This window comes from Corvus hawaiiensis, chromosome 3, assembly GCF_020740725.1.
Source record: "Corvus hawaiiensis isolate bCorHaw1 chromosome 3, bCorHaw1.pri.cur, whole genome shotgun sequence".
In the NCBI taxonomy this organism is placed as follows: Eukaryota; Metazoa; Chordata; class Aves; order Passeriformes; family Corvidae; genus Corvus; species Corvus hawaiiensis.
In genome coordinates, this window is record NC_063215.1 from 52,777,080 (window position 1) to 52,796,552 (window position 19,473).

The 19,473-nt window shown below is 38.9% G+C and overlaps 2 long non-coding RNA genes across 2 annotated transcripts; both read right to left on the bottom strand.

The window, feature by feature from the left end:
- Positions 1-3,503: 3,503 nt before the first annotated feature.
- Positions 3,504-5,952, bottom strand: LOC125324093. Its single transcript, XR_007202799.1, has 3 exons — positions 5,920-5,952; positions 5,155-5,267; positions 3,504-4,499 (listed from the first exon to the last, which is right to left on the bottom strand). It is a non-coding gene; the product is annotated as an uncharacterized LOC125324093 (long non-coding RNA).
- A 585-nt stretch (positions 5,953-6,537) lies between these two features.
- LOC125322507 lies at positions 6,538-17,948 on the bottom strand. The gene is made up of 3 exons (XR_007202036.1): positions 17,907-17,948; positions 17,486-17,558; positions 6,538-6,627 (listed from the first exon to the last, which is right to left on the bottom strand). It is a non-coding gene; the product is annotated as an uncharacterized LOC125322507 (long non-coding RNA).
- Between the last annotated feature and the right edge of the window lie 1,525 nt (positions 17,949-19,473).

Below are 19,473 nucleotides of genomic sequence, written 5' to 3' on the forward strand. Positions count from 1 at the left end.
GGATTAGAAAGCAGCCAGAAACCTCTTCTGGAGCAAGGACTGCAGGTTTCCACCCAGTGAGGCTCTGCCTCTGGGAGAGCAGGGGCTGGGGCTGTCCATGCCCAGCTCTTCAACTGTAAAGGTCTGGTTTGAGAGTGGGAAAGAAAAAGCCTGGGATCAGGAAAAGGATATGGCATCACTCATGGGAGCCTTGCTAAAACTCTTTCCTGACAAGAGGGGTTGCATGCTTGGAAGACAGATTCCAGCAGTGCTGCAGCATCCAAAGAGCCAGCCTTGAGAGAGAGAGGGAGATTCTGAGAAAAAGGGAGAGATCCTGTAGATATCTAAGCTAGGGAAAATAGTATGCTCATACAGAGCCACAAAAGGCTCTTCAACAGCAACAGTGGAGAGAAAAAGTGGAGGTACCTGTGCTGCCTCTGCCGGGTGCTGTCACTGGCACAGCAGTACTGGCAGGACACACCATCACCAGCAGTGGTGGAGGTTTGCTCTGTAACAGGCAGCTCCCTGCCTTCCCTGCCTTTGTGAACCCTGAGCTATGCCATGGCTGTGGGGGGAAGCTATAATCCTTGTTCTCATGGCATGCAATCTCAGCCAACCTTTCAAGAGGAAAAGTTGCCAGACTTAGGATGTCAATCTCCTGGTGGCATCCATTTTTGAGTTAAATGACTTATATTACTTGAGAACAGAAAATTTGGTATGGAAAAGTAAGAAAGGGTAAACTAAAGAGTAAAGTGCTATATAAAATTGTGTGTTAGTAATGCCAAATGACTCATGGAAAACTTAATAATCACCTCACTTCAATTTCAAAACAATGTAAAAATGTTTTTAGTCCCACGTCTTCACTTGCTTTCTTCCCCCACCCCTTTACAGAGACCATGTCTTGTGGCAGGGTACAGTTTCTCTGTGCCAGAGCTCAGGGCCAGAAGGGCTCAGCAAACACCAATTTGAATTTACTACGACATGCCCCACTGAGAATCTCTTCAGACAGATCAGTTTTGTTCTTTTTATATTAGACTACAGGTAAGTCTGGAGATTGGATTAACTTTTTTTTTAATCCAATTTTTTTGAGTGTAGACATTCACTTCAAGCAGCCAAAATTCACAGAAAAGCAGTCATGAGTTCTCATACCCATCATTACATACTTGTATCACATCCAGTACAGAGAGGGATTGGTCCTGAGGGGTTTGTCCAAGTTACCATACTACAGAGAAGAATCAGGAAAGCCAGATCTTTCAGCTGACCAATTTCATTGGAGTAGTTTTGGATTTATATAGCCAGTCAAGATCAGCAGATACTTAGACTCTGTTTTATCTGGAAAGAGACTAACTCTTAGCTGGACTTCATAAGCTAGCCTTCATCCAGGACCCAGCATCATATTCAAATGAATCAGAAGAGAGAGAACAGCAGAGGAGAGGAAAGTAAATGTTACAAAGATCTCGAAAGCCCCTGCCCCACCCCAAAATTTCTTTGCAATCTCATATGTGCACATACCAGAGGATGCATTTGAACTCAAATGTTAAGTTTCTAGATGATATTTCATCTGAAACTCTGTATTAATTTAATTCAAAAATAAAAACCTAAAAATCATTTCAGAAAAAATACATCTTTCTCATGTAAAAGAAATTTGAAAGATCTGACTTTAATAATTTGTCTTGGTGCTAAAGCCATATATAAGCAAAAATCAGGGTTTGGATCAAACTGTTTGTTCTGATTGCTTTGTGCTGTAAGGTTATATTTTTTAAAACAGCCAAAATGGAATTCATGGTTCTGCACCACAGAGGGGGAGGAAACCCTGCTTCCCTGGTATTCATCTACTCTCTTCATCCCCATCTTCTCAGCTCCTCTCTACCCAGCAGCCAGCTTTAGCACTTCTCTGCCTGCCGAGGAAGCTCATTTGACTCACTAAAATGGCCAAAAAAAAAAGGGAAAAAAAGGGGTGCCTTCCCCTTCCCAAAGAAAAACAAGATTTTTTTTTTGGCAGGGATTAAGCTAGCTTCTCTCCTGGTCAGAGGGATGCCAGCACTGTCTGCAGGGTTGGCTGATTGGTGGCTAAGGAAAGAAAGGCTCAGGCAGGGAAGTGCAGAGAGCAAGACTTCCCCCTTTTGGCAGCTGGAAGCTGTTAGTTCAGCTCAGAGTTGTAACTTTAATCCAAACCCTAAGTGAAGTGAAAAAGCTGGTTTTCATGCAGTTCTCTCTTTCCCAATCAGGCAAAACTTTGTGTTTTATCTTTGCATCTGGAGCAAGGGAATTGAAATTATCAGATGAGGTAAATTAGTGATTGACTCTCAAAATATAATTTGGTACTCATATCTTATATTTCATGTTTCTTTATATCGCTAAAAAGGGATCAACAAGAGTAATGCTGTCTGTATGTACTCTGTATTCCTAAGCACAAACCAATGTGCAAGTTCAGCTAAGTACATATTTAAAATATTTTCCAAAGTGTTCCCAGAAAAAATCAAAGGGATATTCATATTTGGTTCCTTCTGTAAAGACAGATTCACATCTATAGCTAGACATACATGTACAAAGACACTCAGGGTGATGTGGACAGCTACATATATGGAGTCACCTTTTTTCACACTGTGTATGTGAAAGCAGGACAGAGACTAATTGCAGCAAACCAGAAACTATAGTAATTAATCTAATTCAGAAGTTACCAACCGTCTGAGAAGGGAAGAACAGAAATGGAATCATGTTTAAATGCAGCCCATTTTGCTTTGTTCTTCAACACAGTCTCATTCAAAATACTTTGGAATTTATGAGTCTACTGAAAGTGAGGTCTCATAATGTGCACAGCATGTTGCCAGTTAACTTGAATGAGCTTCTCCTCTGCTTTCTGTCTGATTGCTATAATAGTTTGCTTGAAAAGGGGCCTCTCCTTCAACAACACATGTATTATGAGAAAGTACAAAACCAGTCCATAAGCCATCCAGGTAGGTTTGTGCAGCTCACCTAAACATCTGCCTTCCAAAACATGATCTGGTGTCCCTTGAAGCAATTTGGAGCTGTGCATCTCTGTGGCACTCTGGCCCCAGCCTTGCAGCTGCACAATTCTTTGTCAGCCTTCCAGTGCTTCCTAGTGCAGTTCAAGAGACAAATGCTTGCTTGCTTGTGGGACTGCAGTGCTTTGATCTCCACTTCCAGATGGAACCAGAAGTGCCGAGGCACGTAGAGAAAACAAAACCAAATTTTTGCAATCCACAGGAAAGATGCCTAAGAATAATAGAAATATATTTCTTTATGCTGGCTGCTTTTTTCTTTTTTCTTTTTTCTTTTTTTTCTTTTTTTCTTTTTTTCTTTTTTTCTTTTTTTCTTTTTTTCTTTTTTTCTTTTTTTCTTTCTTTTTTTTTTTTTGTGACAGCATCATAAGCTCAATCAAACAAAAATCTTTAAAACACCAGACAGAAAATAAGGATTGCAGATATCTCTTTTTTTTTTTTTTTTTAATCTCTTTGACATTTAATTCTCCCAAACACATAGACAAAGCTTCTTCTGATCTCAGTGGTACAGGATTTGACTCTAAAAGTTCAAACCACAAACAATGAAGCTATTACTCCTATGATTCATCTGACTCTCCACAGGAAAAAAAGACTACCCTGTTCCTATAGCTGCAATGCTTACTGTACTTATTTATGAACTGATATGCAGTACTGGAATATCCAACATGTTTTATATACAGATTATCTCTATAGAACTGGAATATTGAAAGCACTCAGCTGTAAAAATTACTTTTAAAATCATTTATGCAATCTTTCACATGTTGATCTTTATTTCAGCTGCAGTGTTTGAAAGCTGTAGAGCTTTGTATATTCTTTTCAATTGATTTCACAACATTAATTTAATTTACAGTATCTTGCATTAGTCAGATTTATAAATAAGAAAGACTAGTTTGAGAAACACATTTGTTCTCAATATCCTTTCATTGCACTCTGCTCAGAAGTACTGGAATGACTCTTCTCCTCATCAGAGCTATTCAAACCCTTTAAGACATAGTGGCACTAACATTTTGAACTTATGCAAATAACCTGATATTTTGTCTGAAACTGACAGAAAAGGGAAAAAAGTTACATTTATAGGAAAAATATTGCTTGATGCTTGACAGTTATGAAATGTGTTCTTTTTGCCCTCCTTCAGGTCACTGGGAATGAATTCCTGTCACCAACGTGGTATAAATCCTATGGTCGCTTAATAACCTGCACAACATATACTGGTCTCTATTTGTAGAGAAGACATACAAAGAGTATTTCATCTGAGAAGTCATACCTTGTTTTCACCATGAGCCTAGCCCTGAAACAGATGGGAGAGAGTGCCAAGGCTCAGCACATATTGGAGCTGCTGGCTTGGGATCCATGAGTGACACAGCCATCTGCTGATGTCTCCTCCCACTGTGTCCTGGGTGCAGAGCTGCAGCCAGGGCAGATGCTTCACGTAGTTAGATGCCCTTTGCATACTTAGAGAAGATCTTAATTTTCCCCCATCTCTTCTAGCTGCTGGAGCTGCAAGAGAAGCATTTCACTTAAGGAGGTTCCTATTTAGCTGTTCTGATTCCTGGGAGATTTCCAGGCTTCCCCCACTGCCAATTTAACACTGTCCCCACAGTACGTCACAAGGGCTGAGGAGACCAATCTTGTCTTTCCCTGCTATAGTCCTGTTGGAGAAAAAAGATTTCATCAGAGATTGACTAGGATCACCCCTTCTCTTAACCATATGACCAGCAGACAGCCAAGACTAGATGAGGACAGAGCTTGGTTTTCCTCCCCAGGACACCCCATGACCTGGCTTTTAGACAGTGAAGAAGGACCAGGTGCACCAATGTGGTACCCAGCCTTGTCCCATGCCTGCATTAGCAGGATTGTAGGGCTTGGTGGCAAACCCCACTGGTCTTCACAACACAGTCCAACTGCACATATCCTACCCTACTTGTGGGAAGGAGGGGGTCACTGACAGCAAGAATGTCAACTATGATATGTCTATTCTCAGGACAGGAAGAGATAGCCATTGTCCAGCACTGCTGGGCTTTGTGACTGAGGGTTGTCTTGCTCTTCCTTTTTTTTTTTTTCTTTTTAATTAAACTGCAAGTTCTCATTGTCCTGGTAAATTCCAGTTTTTAATAAACTATGAGCTATTTAAATACTATTTAACTAGACATACTTTAGATTTGGAGAGCTGATGATGGCAAGAGGATCTGATGTGATGTGCAGCAAGTCCTTTGGCAGCTGTTTCAGAGACAGTATTTGAAAGAAATCCACACATCCACACAGAGACTATTAGGAAACCAAAGAAAAAGACATGTTAGGATCCAGGAGCAGGATATTTTAAAATGTTATCCATGTTTCAGGCACAGATCTTGTTAATTTAGGGTACTACGTGCTATAGTTCAGAAGCACCAAATATTAATGGATATTTTAATTGATTTTAAGGCACCTCTGAATTGATTTTAAGGCAGTTTAGGAGGCACTCTTCCTCATCACTTGCTTACATATGGCAATAGACCAGGAGAATTATAGCAGTGTTATAAAAAACTACAACAATGTCAACATAAATTCCTACAGGAGACCTATGGAGGAATGAAGTGACTATATTTTCTGTATAATTAATTCTTTCCCACACAAAAATATTCTGCTTCTGTCAATAAACCTGTGTTTTAAAAAATCTCCATCTAGTTCCCCTCTTTGAAATGAAGGCTTACATGTGAAGTTTAAAATCACACTTATTCAAATGGTCAAAATTTTTCAGGCTGCATAATAATAGTCCCTTCATCTGGAATAATAGACATGTTTAGAATGACTTTGATGATTTTTATTATTTGATTATTGAGGATTTTTATTATTTGATTATTTTTTCAAGGGGGAAATAATAAAAATGGGGGAGTTAGAAATCCTAAGATAAATTCATTCATAAAACAGAAGATCATACCTTTTCCCCCAAGATTTTTAAACAGTGGAGTTTTTTGCTTTTGTTTTCTTCCTGTCACAGTGACCCTAATGACAGAAGAGTGATGATTATATTACTAAATGAAAGTAACTTACTTTAGCATTGTCACTATCACTTTAAGATTTATGTCCGTAGTTGTCTGCCTAATTACTGTTCTTTATAACTGATACATCACAGAGATGCAAAAATACAAAAGCTACACTTGGCAGTGAGAGAAGTAAATTGGGTTTGTTCTCAATTATTTTTCCTATCAGTCTGCGTTGAAAACAGTGCTCCCTATGCTCTGTGCTTTATTCCAGGGGGACGCACTTATGATCACACTGAGAAGGAGGCTCTATAAACCACAAACATTTGCCAGATTTGCCAGCACATCATTATTACACCACTCAGGATGCTTGACTTTTTTTCTGTTTTATGCACACAAAATTCACACTCAATGGGAAAAAAGGACATGACCAAGGCATGACTTAATCCCTCTTAGACTCATTGTGCTTTCCATTACTGTAGAGTTTCAGATATGCATATTTCTCTGATGTCCGTGTCTTAGTTTCAGCTGATAAAGTAACAGTTGGAGAAGATTTTACTTTTTGCTTGCCCTGCCTTGACACAGTAGGTCGATTTGAGTGGAACTACTTCATCTGCCAGCAGTCAGCTACTTCCCATATTCAAGTAATCTTAATTAAAGTCTAGCTGAAGAAGAATACAAAATACATGAGAATTATACACATGGACCTGGTTAAAAAATTGTTATAATTCAACCACTGAACAACCAAGCAAAACCAGAACAAATCTGCAGCAGTGCAAACATGCATGTAAGCATGTTATATTAGAAAAACATGAAAATTATTATTAATGCTCCTTAACCAATGCCTTAGGAGAGCAAAGCATTAAAAGTATTATCTGAGAACTATGTAATATACAAGAAGTATAAAGAAATATCAAATGAAAATAAAGTTCAGACCATATTTTCATTATAATTTCTTTCCTATGAGTAGATAAAACAGACCATTTGTTAAAATTGAAATCAAAAAATCTGACCACAATTATCTTAAATGTGTTACTTATTAATATGCAAGACTCTGTGTGGATATTGTCTCTGGAAATGCTCTTTTCAGATCTGGAAAGAAGCTCTGCATTCCAACTCCCTGCAGCCCTTCTTGGGAGGCATGAGATTTTTACTTGTCCTAGCAAGCTGATGATATTTATCCATTCCAGTTATTCCAGCTAGTTTGTGCCACCCTCGATGGGTTGCAAAAACTGTGAGAAAGAATACAAAGCAGGATGCATATTCAATGCACAGGAGTAAGGCGACAGTGGCTTTGTCTGCTTGTGCATGGACTTATCTAGGAGTGCTTTATTCCTCCACGTGGCTATCTGTCAGAACTCAGCCCTGATGTGAGGGTTTTCAGGACACAGAATACAACTAGTCCAAAGGACAGTGTGGGAATAATTGCACTGCCATATCTCTCATGTTTGTGGAAACAAAAAGGCTGGGTGAAGCCAACCTCTGATTCATCTGACTGTCGGGATCTCTCAAAGCCCCACCCTTTTGCTCACACAATTCTGGCATTGTGATTCATTAAATTTAGTCCTATTAATGCTCATAAACGTATTTTGGGAATGCTGTCAATTTTCTTCTGGAATGGTGGTTTGTGAACAGTCTTTTTCCCATTCCACACACCAGCAATGATGCAATCAGGGTAGGACAAGGTGGTGTCACATGCTGGAAACCTAATGTGAATTGCAAATGATAACATCCACAAGTGGGTGAGAAACATTTCTGCCCCAACTTGTGGACCCTTGGGAGCTTCCTGCTTTTGATCTATGAAAATCAGCTAGCTGTGAGAACTCCTTTGGTTTTTAGCATAGCTTTTAGTGAGCTTGGATGAAAATCAAATGAAGAGCAATCAAAAAATCTACGTTTTCCCTTCACACAAAATACTCTATCATTTAGGCAGTTTTTGTCTTTGAGACTTGAGAAGACTCTGGTGTTGGGGGTAGTAGGTGAAAGAATTCCACTGTGGTATTTTCAGTGCTATCTATTGGGAAGAATACATACAGGGATGCCTTCAAATTGAACAGGGGTTCCCAAAGATATTGATTCAATAACTAAAGTTCTTTCATCTGCTAATTTCCAATTATTTCAGCTGAGTTAGAGTCTTTGAGGGCGGAAAGTCTGTAGAACCAAATGAGGAACTGCCCATAGGTGCAATCCCCTTCCCAGCAGTGCTCTTGGCCTCTTTCCCCTTCCAGTACAGGGAAGGCAAATGCTCCCGAATTCCTTCTCTGGGGAGACTGTGACACTTCACGCAATACTGCATCAAGCAGCCTATTCAGCATGCACAAAGAGGAAAGATCTTTGGGTAATTCACTGTGAATGGATAGAAATGAGACTGAAATCCTCTAAGCCTCTTTATTTTCCCATCCCTACATCAGTCAGACATAATACACTGCAGCCCACAGATTTTTTAGCATGCTTTTGGTGTTTACATACCTACGATTACTATTTTTTGCATTAAGTTGTTATTGGAAAATATTAATTTTGTACAGAAATACAAAATCCACTTCTTTTGTTGTTACAACTACAGGCATAAGTTTTTCTTTCCATCATTGAAACATTCAGGAGAGTCCAAATTATGCTGACAACAGAGTAATTTTTCCGTACCTTGTGGAAGAGAAAATGTTATGTCTTTGCAGGAATGAAGACAAAACAGAGGAGCAGCTGTTTCATACATAAAGGTACTGAACACTGAATCATGATGAAAAATGATATTTAGTGAGGCAGAATCTTGAAAGTGAATTTTTGGAACTGTAAAATTTATGTATTAGGGTATTTCAGAGCAACTTGGTTGTTTTATTTATTAAAGATACCTAAGGACATCTACTTTTTAAAAGATCCTTATTCAATAGTTTGATCAAGTATGTTTTGGGCTATCCAGCCTTTTAAAACTTCTAAAACTGCTGGTCATTTTTACATCTAAAATTAAGAATATGGTATTCAGAGGTAGAAACACAAATCAACTAATTAATTTCATTTATTCAAAAGTTTATTAATTACTTTTATTTAATGTATTAAAAATTTAATTATTTCAAAAAATCATAAAATCCTATTAATGCAAAATTTAATAAATAAAAACAGGCATAGGTTTTAAGCCAAAGCAGTTGTGTTTGGAAATATTGATGTCATTGGAAACTGCACAAGTTGTTGCAACATGGAACAAAAAAACCAACATGGATATGATCTTGTACATAAACCTCCCACAAACTTCAGAGATTAATTTGGTTACCTAATTGCAAAAGATAGTTCTTCATGTCTGTTTTTCAAAACATGGTGCTGAGAGGCGATATCTATTTGTCTCTAAGACTCAAATAGACAGCAACTGAGTTTTTAAAATTTAGAACAAGAGCAATCAAGCATCTAATGCTCTTTGTGTTCATAACTGCATAGAAAATCTCATTAAACATTACTCATTTGGGCATTGTTGTTTATTTCCTTGGAGACAGCATCAAATCCTAAAGTACAATTGAAATCAATGACAAAACCTTCATCAACTTCCAGGAAAAACAGTTCAAGTCTATAGAGAGGTAACGAGTTTTTCATTTAAAAAAAACCAGCAAAACCAACACAAAACACAGTTTTCAAAGCCTCAAAAATGTAGTCCACTAGGAACTTTGGGTATTTCTATGTTCCTACTCCTCCTTTGACAGATAAATCACCTAACTCACATAGATTTTAGTTTTGAAGAGTGATAATTGAGTAATTGCTAAAAGGGCAACAACAACAAAAGAAATGGATGAAAACCTTCAGCTGGAAGGATTCTGTTGCAAGAAATACTTTTGACATCATTTTGTGTTTATTTAGGGGGGTGAAGGGTGGCACACACAACTTAATGAGTTTTTGCCCCAGACAGAATAGAAAGACGCGTACAGGTGAAAATTTCTGATTAAACCTGCTGAGCTCACTAATTTGGGAAAGACCAGGGAAACACACCGGAAGAACTTGTGGATATGACATTGCAACAGAATGAAGTTTGGCAGAGGGAATCATGGGAGCTGCCATCAGGAACTTACCCCATAATTGAAGTGTTCGTCAACTGGAAACAAGTACTGAGATGGAAAGATCTTGGTCTTCAAGTTGATGCCAGTGTGACAAGGAACTTGCAGAGAGATACTTTTATAAAAAAAAAAAATGTGATGTTAAGACATACAAGGGTATTACCTAGCAAGATTCCCTTGTAGAAGACTGGCACAGTGTGAAATAAAGCATTCCATTCTCTGTCTGAGAACAATGAGTTTGAATTTGAATCAGTGTAGTAAAGGAATAGTGAAAGACTGCTGAAAATAGAAAAGGTGATTAAAAGAGTTTTGCATTGTCATGTTAAGCAAATCAAAGACCTGGACAGAAAATGTCATTTTTTAATAGACACCAATGAGAGAAAAAAAGCCATGAATAAATTTAGGATGGAGATGAGATACCTTATCCTTCCAGCACCAGGTTTTTGGAACAACTTGTTTTTAGATCAGTTGTTATAAATTTGTGCAAGGACTGCATGACAAAACCACAAGTAACATAAAGGAATGGGTCTCATCGACACAGAATGTTCCTTTCCTGGGAGCCTGTGTTGCTTGGTTTTAAAAACATGATTACAGCAAATGCTGGGGAAAAAAACCAAAACAAACCAAACAAAATAACCCCAAACAAAACCAAAACGCAAAAACCCCTCTGCAAATGTCTAAAACTCACTGAACAGTCAACAATTATCCCCTAGCAATAGCTATTTTTATTGTTCAAAATAGGAACATTTTCTTCAGATTGTGCATAAGAATTTTCATGAATCATAATCTCATAATAATTTCAAGGGAGGCATATAGATTAACATAAAATTTGAAATTTATTTAGATTTCAACACAGCACCACCTACCGGAACAAAACTATTAACAATGAGTCTGAAACAGGGAAAACATCACTGGAGTCCACTATGATTAATTTATAAGCCTAGAGTGTGGAGGGCTCTGTAACTGGCTCTGCCTTGCATACTATCCCTGCTAATATAAATTTGATGGCAAATTCACGATTCTTTTCTTATGATATTAGAAAGGAAGACTTTACCACAGCATAGGTGAGGCAAAGTTTTTCTTTGAGTTAGTAGATATAACTTGGCACAAAGTGAAGATATTTACACAGAGTTAAAGGAGATAATAATATATTTCACAGGAAAGAGAGCATTGTGCATGGCAGTTTACATGGGCTGCAGATAGCTAGGTATAAGTGATAAAAAGTAGCTGCTTGGCCTGTCACTAGAGAACATATCAGCCACTTTAAAATACACTTCACTTAGACTAATCACCACATGACTGCTATTCCAAATGAGGCATGCAGGTGTAAAACTGGAAGAGCACAGTCCCTTCTGCTTGTTAATGAGGAGATTATAACATGTTGCAGGTCAGAGTTTCAGGTGAGCAGAAAGCACAAGCACTGAACAACATCCAGAGAGCAAGATGGGACATGTGTGGTTCAAAGCCATGTTCTTGGAGAGTTCTCTCTTTTGAATTCCCTCTGTCCTCCTTCCTTGAGGAAAAAGAGAAGTCCTCCAACTTCCTATTCCTAGGAATTTTTTCTTCTCACAGCTCTAGAAAGCAAGTTACAGGGAAAATGGCTGCTTTGCATGGACATTACACTGGCAAAGTTTGAAATACCAGTGTCCCCACACCCACCCTCCGTGGTTGCTTTACCACTCAGCCTGTGGCTGCAAAAGCAATTCAGAGAACTGTTGTAAGATGTGTGGGGGAAAAAAATAAAGGGCTAGCCTGTGTCTCCCTGAAATACTAGGACGCAGAAGGGTAATGTAAAAAGTATTTAAAAGTTCCTTTGGAGGAAACAGCCTGCCCTCACTTGGCCAGGAGTGCTCAAAAATGCTACCTGCCCCCAGCTTTCACAGTGATGGAGAAAACTGAACATGGCTGAGCTGGCATGTGGCCTCATCACAGTGGCCTACCCTGCCAGGGTCACACACTGGTGTGCTTGTGTCAGGCCAGGAAAGCAGTAGTTCTGGATCAGGCAGCAGGCACTACCCCAAGCAGGATGGACACAGAGGGCAGCAGTGACAGCAATACAGAACTGCTATGGGGCACAGGGCACTGAGTGATAAAATCATAGAATGGCTTGGGTTGGAAGGCACCTTAAAAAATCTTCTAGTTCCAACCCTCCTACCATGGGCAAGGACACGGTCCACTAGACCAGATTGCTCAAAACTCCATCCAATCTGGCCTTGAATGCTTCCAGAGATAGGGCACCCACAACTTCTCTGATGCCAGGCAGAGGCAAGCAGCTCAGCCCTCCCTTCATCCCTCAATAAAATAGCTCTGTTTTACTCCCCGCAAGAGTACCAGGCCAGATGCCACTACAAAAAAAAAAAAAGTGCAGGGGAGAGTGGAGGTTGGAAGAGTGAGTATACAGCAGTAAACTGTCGCATTTACTGTTGGCAAAAGGAACTTTCAGGATTCCCAGCCACAGACCTGGGCTTGCCAGGGAAACACAGCCCAGTACTAGCTCCCCTTACTACTTATTGCACCCTCAGCTGGATGAGTTGATAGCATTTGGACAGGACTTTGGATAGGATTACTGCCAGCTGGCATTAATGACCTCACAGTTGTCCCATGTTGCTTGGAGCTTAGGATGTCTCTGGAAGCACTGAGGTGGGACTGCTCTCTCCAGGATAGGACTGATGCCAGAGCTGCTTAAAGAAAATGAGAGGAATCATCATCTGCATGCCTTCCCCTCTTTCTTGAGCTAGCTTCAAGTTAGATGAATCCCAACCAGGAAACATGATAATCTTATAATTTTAATGCTGAAGCTCCTCAGATTATTAATTGCTTTCTAAAAAATCAAGGCTGGTACACCCACCACTGTAGCAGAGTGCATGAATAAACAGTTACAAGTATCACACTCCCATTTAGCAAGAACATCAAATAAGATGTTCTTACAGTCAAATAAGACTGTCCTTTTGAAATTCACGAACATGGAAACAACATTGTTCAAGAACAAAAGCACAACCCTTGCATTCCTGTAGTACCACTATACTAGAGAAAATGGATATAAAGTTATGATTTGCACTAATTAGAGGACACCAGTGCATGATTTAGTCCAAATTTACACAGTTTTTTTGTTTAAGGTTTGATATTTGAAAGTCCGCACCTTATTTACAGTCAAAAAGCCGAAAGGATTTACATTCTGTAAATATTTTTCTTCTTATTTAGTTGTTTGAAATCTTCCCTTGCCCTCTGTTCTCACCCCCAGACAGAGTTTACACAACTAGAAGGAGATTTCAAATGTGTGATTTTTTTTTAAAGAGACAAGAGCCAAGCACAAATCTAGTAACAACGTGTGGGGTTTCAGAGTATGAGGTTCAAAGTTGTCTTATTTTAGACATCTTAGTCATCAACTTCTCACAGTTTTGCTGCAGGACATGATCTCAAAAGAAAAACCTGGAATACTTTACAAATAGTAATGAAATCGGGGTTGAGGGAAGTTTTCCTCTTTTTAAAATCCTTTAAAAATTCTTTATACCCACAAACCTATGCTTCTTTCTCCTTTTCCACCCCGTGAACAGCAATATGTTTCCAAATGGCCACCAAGGAGCTTTAAAGGGAAGTATAATTCTGATTGTGATTCTTCTGTGGCCTACTATTACTGCAAATCTGTTCATTTGTTTCCCTATAGAAGCAAATAAAATAAAAAGATGAAGATGCCAAGTATATTTGCATGTAAGAATAATAAGCATGATGAATTTTTATTGTATTTTCATTGGTTAGTTGTGACTTAGACTTGTTTTTAAAACCTTTATCACTCTTTCCCCAAGCATTTCCATGTTCTTATGCACACTCAAAATCAATGTCAGTCTGTAGCAGTGAATTTGCCCTAACTCAGACAAAAAATGAACGGTCTCCTATTTATTCTTATTCCTCTCATAAATTTTCCAAAATACATGAAATAAATATTCCCCAGAAATATACTTTGTCATTTACTACAGTGTAGCAGGTAGAATTTAGCTGTATGTGTGCCTTCATTTTTGTAATGAGTGATTTCAGCAGATGATGTTTCACCTCACTCCTCTGGAAAAACACACATCTTATGCTACAATATGTATGAAAAACATAACAGTAGTTACATTTTTTGTATAGACCTTTGTATATCTTTGTATAGACCATCTTTGTATAGACCACACATTTGTTGATGTGCATTGATCTGATAAAAGTAAAAAAAAAAGGCTACAGACACCTGAAAGATCTTCTGCTGCAGTGTTACACTACTACATGCTGTTAACCATGAACTAGTAGAATAAAAAACATATCTGCATGCTTGCACCTTGACATCTGAAAATTTACTCTTTGATCCTCGTGATCTGAAGAACCACCACATTATTGATGTATTTTTGCACTAAGCTGGATTCTTTGGATCGTTACACTGAAAAATATTTTTTCAATTTCTTTTCCTCTACTAGTTGAGGAAAATCTCATGCCTTTGTCCCCTGATTTCTATCTGTGGTATTTTGAGGCTTGCTCCATGAATCCAGAAAAGTTACCCAACTAGAAATACAGCCTGACTTTCAAATGGACTGAATAGTAGCCACTCCTACTAGCCACTCTAACATCATGGATGATGGGGAGTACTCAAACTTTTTAAAAATTGGGCCATTTGCAGTAAAAGCCATAGGCAGTCTGAGTTAAAAAATTGACCCAAATCCTTACTTTGAAAGACCCAATAAGCCACCAAGCATTTCTAAGTTCCAATCATTCTCTAAGGGAGACTGAGAAGGGGGAAGCAAATGGTTGACTTTCCAGCTGCAAAAACCTCCAGTCACATCAGCAGGAAAATCCTGGCTATGAGATGTTATCCTTTGTTACTGAGTCATAGCACTGCTAGTGTTGCTTAAAGACTTTTCCAGAGCTGTAAGAAATCACTGCACCTTGAGGGCTGTTAACTTTATCTCTGACCTTCGAATTATTGTTGAAAAGGTTTCATTCAAATTACATTCACTCATTACCATATTGTATTTATAATGTGTATGTATGTATGTATCATTGAAACAAGTGCCCAGAGACACTGTGGAGTCTTCGTCCTCAGAAATGTTTACAGCTCAGCTGGCCAAGACCCTGAGCAAGCCAACACAGCTGCAAAGTTGACCCTGTTCTGAGTGGGGGCTGGGACCAGATGCCCTCCAGACAGCCCCTGCAGACAGAATAGATTATTGGATGATTCTGTTGTTCACTGTCATGGTAGCAAACAATGCAGGTGCTTCCTTTTTCTGCCATGTATTTAATATTTTTCTCATTATGTTATTACCAAATCCAGATGTAATGAGATTTCAATGCTTTTTAGTATTTTAAGTAGGTACAGGAAATAGAGGGAATCATTTGTTAAGGAGCAAGTAATATCATCCCTAATTAACTTTGAATACTATTTACATGCTAATTTATTTTAAGTTTTTTTAAATAAAAGCAAAATATGAATTGAAATGACGAAGTTCTGGGTGGAGCTATCTACATTCTTCATCAGATCAGAGAGTATACCTATCAGTTCTCATAATAGTTTTACATTGGATAAATTAAGCTTTGATATTGCTCAGTTTTACTACAGTGGGTAATTGCCAAAGTTCATTTCTAGTCCCAATGGTTTTTGTCTGGAATATAATCTGATAGAAGCTGAAAGCTCCTAGGCAGTCCAATGAACAAGACATGGGAATCAAAGGCTTTGGTGTATCCATATCTCTGCCACTGAATAAGCTCATTCTTAACCCAGGCTGGGGCCTGATTCAAGGTTTACTATAACCAGGAGGAAGCTTTATATTGACTTCAGTGAACTTTGTCCTACTGTCCACTTGTCTCAGTTCTGATTCTGAAAGTCTCATGCAAGTGAAAATGTCCATTTTAAATCTTTAAGATAATAGTAGGTGCTAGATGCAATCTTAGTGAGGATGAGGAATAGGGTTTCATAAAAGAACAGTGATTCCTACTCATGCATTGTGCAATATGTGATGCCTAATGGATGGGAAGGGGGGAGAACCTTTTCTCTCCAGATACTTGCCAATTTGCTTCAGAAGGCTCTCATGAACATTATGCTTCAGAAGCTCTCATGAACATTAATTGTTTACTGTCATCACTGTTGTTATATTAATTGCTGTTAATTACAACACTATCTTAGCAATGTCTTCAGCAAGGCTTTCTAGTTCGGGGAAATGGGAGAATGATGCTCAGTTCCTACCCGTATGAGCAGGATTGTTTCTTAGTTGTTAGCTGCATTTAAACACCTTCATTATGCTAAAGTCTCAGAGACTTATAATTCCACCTGTCTTGCAGACAGGGAAGCATTTCTGTTTCACTTTGGGGTGGGTTGGCTGGTTTGGGTTGTTGCTTTTGTAAGAACTCAGTGTTAATAAAATTCACCCTGCAGGTCAGGAAGTCCTCCTGCAGGCAGATGGAATTTAAAGATTATCCAGAAACATCACCCAAAACTGCCTGTATCTGGCAGCGATGTTGATCACAGTGGGAAAAGAAGATCCTGTTTATATCTTCCTTGCTGCAAGAGCATAAATTATGGGATGTATACGAACAAAACCTCAATTTCTGCACATCTCTTGCAGGAGGTCTGTGTTTATAAACACATAAACCATCTGTTAAGTGTTTTCAAATTAAACACCTGTTTTTATAGTACAATTTAATATCTAGTTTCAAAAGAGCCTGTGAGATCTAACGAAGTTGCACAGGCTGTTTCTTGACTCTTTGCAAGAAATGCAAAATAATCACATAATTACAGAAAATGCCTGCAAATGCAGACTGCATTTTCCTGTTTCGGTTGAATTCCTATGTTGGAGTAATTAACTGCAACTTTGCAATGAAAACTTTGCAAATGCTTCAAGCATTGTATCAATTTGTGTGATATGTGTGATGTGATCTTCATTGAGGAATAACTGTACATAAAAGAAAACCAGTTTTACAAATAATTAAATATGTAACGTACTTTGGATATATCATGTGAATGTCAAGTGGCATATCTGCTTTTTCATTCACAGAAAACATCTCCAAGTCACTGTTAATGAGAGCAAACCCTTTCCAGCACTAAGGTAGTTATTAGCTTTCTGTATAAGACATCGTTTGGCTTGGAAAAGTGGTTTGGCCTCACAATTGATAGAGATACTCAGAAAGCCATGCAAACTCAGTATCCAAACTTTGAAGAAGTTAAAATAGATTTTGATAATCTCAGTTAAGATAGCTGGACACAACAAAATCTCATAAGAGCATCTATTTGTACTGTTAATTGCCTAAATACATTCTCCAGACTGGCCTTAAATCCACAAGTAGATAGTGTTGCAAAAAGATTCTAAGTCTTTTTTTCAGAGTGAAACCAGCCATGAAAATTCTGGCACACTCCTAAATATGCTCAATTGGATTCTTTTTGTAGCAGTAAGTCTAGTTTTAACAGGTGCCATTAAAGCTTGTGCTGTTTTATGAGGAACATTTTGGTCAGCTCCACTGAAAATTAATAACTCACCGAGTCTGTCAATCTCTCAGTATATTTGCTGTCTGATGGAATGGAAACCAGCCTCTTTATCAGTGAATACACCCTGCAGACATATAAAAAAAATTAATGAAAAAGCCCATTTCATTTGAGAATGCAAAGTAAAATTGTCTTATTACTTAGCTTATTATTACTTTATCCAGGCAATGCAAAAAAAATGTGTCATCATCCAGCTGCACCAGAACTTTACTAATAAATGGCTGTAACTGTCTGATGGTGCATGCAAGGAGTTTGGTTCTCTTCCCACTGAAGTCAAGGGGAGTTCTGTTACTGACTACAACTAAGTATCTTGTCCTTGTGTGAACTTAATAAACGTGTCATTTCCATGAGCAGCATGCACCATGTTTTATGATGATTATTTCTCATATTTGATTATTGCTCATTTGAAACTTACATGTTAGGCATTGGGATACAGTTTCTCCTCTGAACTAGGTATTTTGTGCAGCCACACTAAGAGAAATGGGAAAGATATTGGCACATTAGGCACAATTAAGAATTCATCTGCCAAACAGGATTTCCCAGCTGGTGAAGGGAAAAATAGTTAACTCTTATGTCTCACAAACATAAAGCCCAGGACATGGTGTTACAAAGCCAAAGTCCAGGTGGTTCTACTGATTTTTAGCTTTTAAATGGCCATGAGAAGAATTGCCAGCCAGTATAGAGGAGTGCTCTGAGATCTGCACATCTCAGAGTCATCACTGCAGCAACAGGAAGCTGTTATCTGTCTTGTTATCTGTGATGTTATCTGTGTTTGGCTGAGTTGTTGGCTCCTGATTTTGAACACCAATACACCAATTCTTCACTGTATTAAGAGAAAATGCCTTTTGAAAAATCTCTGTAATGCTTTTTACAGATAAGTCTCTGACTTCTCAGAAAATCCCCTGATTTTCCATTCAATAAGGAGGAAGGATGTTTTCTGATCCTTTCCTAATGAAGTACAGAGAAGCTTGTCTCTGGCACACAGAGAGGGGGCTCTTGAGGACTGGAGATACTCAAATATTTTAGCCTGGGTGTTGAAGTAAGAAAGGTGGAAGAGAAAGGAATGCCAATAACCCATATTGTTTCATTGAAGACCATAGACGCAGAGCTACAAGCCACAGTCCCTGTGTGATGTGCTCCCGATTGGTGCCTACTTCCATTCAACATCTTTTAGCCCAGGAGTGCTTTTCCCAGGCTACTGCTGGCCACTTACAGCAGCAGTGCTCTCTCTCCCCACGACTTATAGCTCCTTCCAATCGCTCTAAGTGCTAGTAAATGCTGTGATGGTGATGATGGCTCTGAGCTGTGGGAGAAGGCTGTTCAGAGTGGGAAGGTGATAAAGAGCAGCAGGCACAGCAGCCCCAGTGCAGGAACAAACACAGGCTCCTCTTCCCTTCTTCATGTTCCCCTGGTGCACGACCCTCCTCATATGGCTCCTGAGAGCTCCCCTATGCCCTGGTGCTTGGAGACAATCTCAGCATTGCAGAGGTTGGCTCACTGACTGAAACACTGACTGTGTTTCTGTTCTTACTCATTTGTCACTATGGGGAAATTTTCTCATTCTCAGGAAAATGTTCTTCCTACTTAAGAAAGTACTTGGACATTGGTCATCCACATTGATGTGGCCACTGTGATTTAGGGAAGCAAAGCAAAAGACATTGGCTTCTGGAGCATGGTTCCACCTTGCTGACACATGCCACAGGAGTTCCTATGAGGCCCTGCAACAGTATCCTTGTATCAAGAGTTTTCGGGGTGAGGGAACATTCTCTCGTGAGTTCAAAAACTGTCAGGTATCAATATAACTTACAGTACTTAGCAGAAAACTGCAACAGATAAAATAAAAAATAAATTATCTGCTTCAACTGCATTGCCTATGCAGCACCACCAGTCCCTTGGCTTCTGTTTCACTGCCCCTTTACAGAAGCCTCCTCACACTCATGAACATGTGTTTCTAATCAGAAAATGCTCAAGGAAATACCACC